This window comes from Xenopus laevis, chromosome 8L, assembly GCF_017654675.1.
Source record: "Xenopus laevis strain J_2021 chromosome 8L, Xenopus_laevis_v10.1, whole genome shotgun sequence".
Taxonomy (NCBI): domain Eukaryota; kingdom Metazoa; phylum Chordata; class Amphibia; order Anura; family Pipidae; genus Xenopus; species Xenopus laevis.
In genome coordinates this window covers 128,330,503-128,337,277 of record NC_054385.1, presented here as the reverse complement: position 1 = coordinate 128,337,277, position 6,775 = coordinate 128,330,503, and positions in this window count along the sequence as shown.

Below are 6,775 nucleotides of genomic sequence, written 5' to 3'. Positions count from 1 at the left end.
CTCATCTTTTTATTCCTCATCTTTCTATTCGGGCCTCTCCTATTCATATTCCAGTTTCTTGTTCAAATCAATACATGGTTTCTAGGGTAATTTGGACCCTAGCAACCAGACTGCTGAAATTGAAAACTGTTGAGCTGCTGAATAAAAAGCTAAGTAACTCAAAAAACACAAATAATAAAAAATGAAACGAATATCACTCTCTACATGATACTAAAAATTTATTTAAAGTTGAACAACCCCTTTTAACACTTAGATTTAAGAATGCTTGGGACCTGGGGTTTTCCAGATAAAGGGTCTTTCTTTAATTTCTTTAATTTGGATCTCCATACTGTAAATCTGCAAAAAAGTATTTTTTAAAAGCTTTTAAAGAGCAGAGTTCCCCAACGCGCGTTTCGCAAGTAAGGCTTTCTCAAGGCAAATTCACCTTGAGAAAGCCTTACATGCGAAACGCGCGTTGGCGAACTCTGCTCTTTAAAAGTTTTTCAAAAAATACTTTAGCTTTAAGCCTTTTTATCTAATTATTAGGTAAAGGGGGGGAGGTTGTTTGGTGGAAATCGGCACTCAAGCCCCACTCTCTTCTATTCCCTTTCTATTGTATTCCGCACTGGGATTCTCAAGTGGGACCAGGATTTGTGGTTTTGCGAGGTCTAAACAGCTCTTCAATAGACAGGGCCAGATTTAAATAATCAAGACCACAGTCCTGGTTTTCCTGCCTTTCTTTGCTTTGTGGTGTCCCAGGGATAGTAATCTCAATAGGTAGAACGTTTTGGGACAACTCCACCGTCTTTTATATCAATTTTCCTACTTTTATATCGGGTTGAGTTGCTGGGTAATTGATTTATCGTTAATTAATTTGGTTCATATATTTATTCTTCATATTTTTCTAAGTCCTATGTTGGACTAATGCACTTGCACTTTAAGGGGCTGATTCACTAACTTCGAGTGAAGGATTCGAAGGTAAAAAACTTTGAATTTCTACTTCGACCATCGAATGGGCTACTTCGACCTTTGACTACGACTATCGAAGGATTCGAAGTAAAAATCGTTCGACTATTCGACCATTCGATAGTCGAAGTACTGTCTCTTTAAAAAAAACTTCGACCCCCTAGTTCGCCATCTAAAAGCTACCGAAGTCAATGTTAGCCTATGGGGAAGGTCCCCATAGGCTTGGCTAACTTTTTTGATCGAAGGATATTCCTTCGATCGTTGGATTTAAATCCTCGAATCATTCGATTCGAAGGATTTAATCGTTCGATCGAAGGAATTATCCTTCGATCGTTCGATCGAACTATTCTCTTTTTGTTATTATAAAGCTGCGCTGATTGAATCAGACCTCTCTATCTACCGAAGCGATAAATGAGTATTAAGGGCATCTTCTCTTTCAAACAAGTTAATGTTTTATTATTACAGAGAAAACATTTGAATGACTTGATGGAGTCTATGGGAGATGGCCTTTCCATAACTTGGAGCTTTCTGGATACCGGGTTCCTGGATAATGGATCCCATACCCTTATTACCTAACTTTATAGATAGCAATTTCTTTTGCTCTGGGGTTTATCCACTAGCAGAGGGTGTAAAAAGGCAAGAGTGCATTCATTAATCCCATCTACTCTATGTGCCTTCCCCTTGCCATTAATATATTTAATATGTGACCTACTTATTCTCCTGTAACATCTCACTGCGTGTGTTTTTCCTATTTATCTTCTCTCCCCCCCCAGGCTCTGTGTTTGTGCCCTGGGAAGAGACCCCCGCTGCTCCCGTGCAGCTGAGTCAATAGCACTGAGGATCTGACAATACAATGAACTTTCTCTCTAGCGACTAAAGATGCAAATCCTTATCTCACGTTTCCCTCGGAGAAGCTCCATCTGATGGATAATATCACTGCCTCCGGGGGCAAAAGCTTTTAGTCATTGGGAGATTTATTCTTATTATATTCTATCACTATTACATCTTATAGGATTTAGCTTTATTATTATTTATTATTAACATGTATTTTTAGAGAGCTAACATATTGCCCAGCGCTGTACTTTTTGTATCTTTCCTTTTTTCTTTCATCTTGTCTTCTGCTTTCCGTCCCTTTAACTTTTCTCTTCCCCTTATTCTTACTTCTCTGTCTTTCTCCCTTTTGCTCTCTGATTTTATCAGTCATTGTTATGTTCCTCTCCTATTCATATTCCAGTCTCTTATTCAAATCAATGCATGGTTGCTAGGGGAATTTGGACTCATGTATTGTTATTGCAATCCTGCACTAATGTCTCCGTCTTGCCCTACTGTCTCCATCTTGTCCTACCATCACAATCCTGCAGTAATGTCTCTGTCTTGCCCTACTGTCTCCATCTTGTCCTACTGTCACAATCCTGCACTAATGTCTCCGTCTTGTCCTACTGTCTCCATCTTGTCCTACCATCACAATCCTGCAGTAATGTCTCCGTCTTGCCCTACTGTCTCCATCTTGTCCTACTGTCACAATCCTGCACTAATGTCTCCGTCTTGCCCTACTGTCTCCATCTTGTCCTACTGTCACAATCCTGCACTAATGTCTCCGTCTTGCCCTACTGTCTCCATCTTGTCCTACTGTCACAATCCTGCACTAATGTCTCTATCTTGTCCTACTGTCTCCATCTTGTCCTACTGTCGCAATCCTGCACTAATGTCTCTATCTTGTCCTACTGTCACAATCCTGCACTAATGTCTCTATCTTGTCCTACTGTCTCCATCTTGTCCTACTGTCACAATCCTGCAGTAATGTCTCCGTCTTGCCCTACTGTCTCCATCTTGTCCTACTGTCACAATCCTGCACTAATGTCTCTATCTTGCCCTACTGTCTCCATCTTGTCCTACTGTCACAATCCTGCACTAATGTCTCTATCTTGTCCTACTGTCTCCATCTTGTCCTACTGTCACAATCCTGCACTAATGTCTCCATCTTGCCCTACTGTCTTCATCTTGTCCTACTGTCACAATCCTGCACTAATGTCTCTATCTTGTCCTACTGTCTCCATCTTGTCCTTCTGTCTCCATCTTCTCCATTTCATCCTGCTCTTCCATCTGTTGCCATTTTCTACTAAGGTTTTCCATCTTGCCAACTGTTACTGTCCTGCTCTTCTGTCTCCATTTTGTTCTATTGTCATACTCCCAATAGTTGAAGAGGGCTGCGATTTTCTCGTGGTGCTCTATCTTGAAACCTTGCTGCATAAATCGGTTCCAATATTCCATGCAAAATAAAGAATAAGATGGCACACACTTCTGCAATTGTGCTAGTTCTTTGGTGATTTATTGAGATCGCCACACAACGTTTCGGAGGTACAACCTTCTTTATCAAGTGCTCAAGAACTTTTTTTGCATTGTTCTATTGTCACCATCTTACCCTAATATCTAGGGTGTTAAAGTGTTAAAGTTAAAGAGACAAGAGTTAGAAGATCCCTGTCCTGTAAAGCTTAACTCTAAGCCTGATGTCTTTGCCTTACTGTTACTATAATGCTCTGCTATCTCTATCTTACCCTTCTGTCTGTCTTTCCCACTGTCACCATCTTACCCTGCCATCCACCTTACCCTACTGTCTCCATCTTGTTCTACTGTCACAGCCTTACTCTAATGTCTCCATATTGCTTTCCAGTCACCATCTTCTCAACTCTCTCCATCCCATCCTACTCTCTCTGTCCTTCCCACTGTTACCATTTCCCCTTGGTATCTTTATCTTGCCCAACTGCCACCACCCTGTCCTTCTTTCTCATTTGTTTCTGTCTTCCCTACTCTTGCGTATTGATAGTCTTGTGACTATCCCACCCTACTGGGGGCACATGGCTTAGTTATGTAGGACAAAGCACATTGGCCAATAGAGCATTTAGGGGTGCTATAGGGGTGCACTACTTTACACAAGGGGTGCACTACATGCCATGATAGGCACAAGGTTAGACTGGAGCCAGTACAGGTAATTACATTTCTCTCTGGGGCACAGTGTGTCCTGATTGGCCACAACTTCTGGTTCATGTTAGGAATGTTCCAATCATACAGGGAATTGTACAGGGAAACTAGATGGATTCCATCCCCTGTATGTCCCTCTGTCCCAGTACCTTCCCATATGTTGCTGCATCTGTCACTGCCTGCGCCCACTTCACTTGCTCTAGGGAAGCTTTCTCTGTATTCAACTGTAATCAATTTATGAAATAGACATTTAATAAAGTGTCTTATTATAATTAATGAGTTCATTGTGTTAGTCCCTATGAGATATATTCATAATATATGCTAATAATATTGATTTGGGAGAGAACTGGCTGGGCTCTGTGAATATGCAAAATACCCGCTGGATAGATATTTATTTATATATTTATATATATATATAAATCTCATCAGGCTGGAGCACTCACACAATCAAGGCCGACTGCCTGGGTGCAGGTTACAGATAGTATGTACAAAACAGTCTTGAAAAAAACCGCACTCACCGGGCTTGTAAAGATGAAAAAAAGAAAAGTTTTATTACGACGTTTCGGCTCTAATACTAGAGCCTTCCTGAGGAAGGCTCAAGACTGTTTTGTATATATATATATATATATATATATATATATATATATATATATATATATATATATATATATATATATATGTCTATATATATATATATATGTGTGTGTATGTAGAGAGATTGAAACAATAATGGCTCCATCCGCAATGAGTCTTTAATATAAGATAATCTGTCAATTTCACCATATTGTGCTTATTCAGGGTACCACCTCCTTGGTTGTTGGGTATTTAAGGTATTTAATCAGATTCTCCCTCCCAAATAATATATATGTTCCAATCCATTTTTATCAAGATCATGTTGATGCAACACTATTGCCTTATGCTGAGAAGAGATCCAGTCATTCAGTAATCAGGTTGAATATATGTGACCAGTGCCAGTGTCAGATCAAATTGGAATGATAAATTGTGGCCCTCAGCACTGATACTCTCTTTCACACAGCTGCCTCTCTGCTCACTGTCGACTCGACCCTGTCATTCATATACCAGAGAATGCAACGAGCTGCAAATGTTACATTTAATTTCCACTCACTTCTCCCTCGCAAACATATCAAATCCCTGAAACCTGAGAGAGGCCTGAGGGAATGGGACAGTGAGGTCTGTATTCCAAAATAAAAGGTGAGATTCTGGAAGAAAGTTACAGATATATAGAAACATTGGGGTAACAGTCACCCTGCTATAGTTCCAGGGGTACCCAGGGCACAAATAAGCACTCACCCCAAATCTCCCCCTAACTGACCTTCAGGCTGGCCCCCCTTAGCTCATAACAAGGTTACAGATATATAGAAACATTGGGGTAACAGTCACCCTGCTATAGTTCCAGGGGTACCCAGGGCACAAATAAGCACTCACCCCAAATCTCCTCCTAACTGACCTTCAGACTGGGCCCCCTTAGCTCATAACAAGGTTACAGATATATAGAAACATTGGGGTAACAGTCACCCTGCTATAGTTCCAGGGGTACCCAGGGCACAAATAAACACTCACCCCAAATCTCCCCCTAACTGACCTTCAGACTGGGCCCCCTTAGCTCATAACAAGGTTACAGATATATAGAAACATTGGGGTAACAGTCACCCTGCAAGATGAGGGATAGTTTATATGGGGCACATCTACTTGTTGTTCTGTGAGGTCCAACAAAAAACGGAGACTGGCCCAGTGATCAATGGCTCCCCCAAGTACAGCTCAGGGAATGTCCCACATCAGCAGCTTCTCAGTGGGTCACATAACAGAATTATTTTGGCTCAAGCTTGTCCCTCTGGTCCCCCCCACTGGTCCCGTGCAAACACTTATCCCGGGGAGCTGGAAATCTGCTTTTAATGAACATTGCTCTTACATACCTGCCACTATTAGGCCTGACCCGTTGGACGCCTTTTGTTTTCCTCTTGGTCCCTTGTACATTTTAATTGGAACCAGCAGAAGATTTGCCTGTGGTTTTCCACCAGACCCCTGGACCTGTACAGATGCCGGGAGCTTTTTGATGTTCCCTGACCACTCGCAACAGTGTCCTTTGAGATCAATGAGCACCGACGGTCGTGTTGAACTTGACCTCACACAACATATCTGGGTTGGGTGGTGTTGTTCGGAGTAGAAATGGACACACTCACATCTTTGGGGGAGTGTAACACAATAGGAGGGTTATGGGGGTGATACAAAAAGAATAATTGTGGCTGGATTATAATGGAAGCTTATGCAAGGCTGAAACTGCCTGCTGAGTCAACAACACATTCATAGAAGCTAAAGGTAAAAGGCACCAGCACATACTGATATTGATACTTTAATCGGCAGAACATTACATGCCATTGAGTTGAGGACTGCAGAGGCATGGGGGGGGTTGTTTATCTGTTGTTGGTATGTCTAGAGTTGCAGGGACAGTAACAGAACTACGTTTCCCAGCATGCAGCAGAGCCCTGCATGGGCCTTGGGACTACCAGAAGAAGGGGCGCAAATGGCTTTGGAGGAGGAGACGGCCCTTGACTTTGGGGTAAAGGAGAGAGCTGTGGGACAGCAGGGAACGTCTGACTGCTGTGTGTCTCCTGCTTTGGGAAGAAAGATGTGCCAGAGAGAGAGAGAGACACCTGCAGAGATCCTGAACCCAGGGAAGCTGTCTGGCTGTTTGCTGAGAAAGTCCCAGGCTGGAGGGCTGCACAGAGATCCAGGTGATTAGGATTACACTGCTGGAGGACAGAGCTGCTGCATCATCTCAATATCTGCTCATATCTGCCACTCAAATGATCCAGTGTTTTAGGAGTACAGA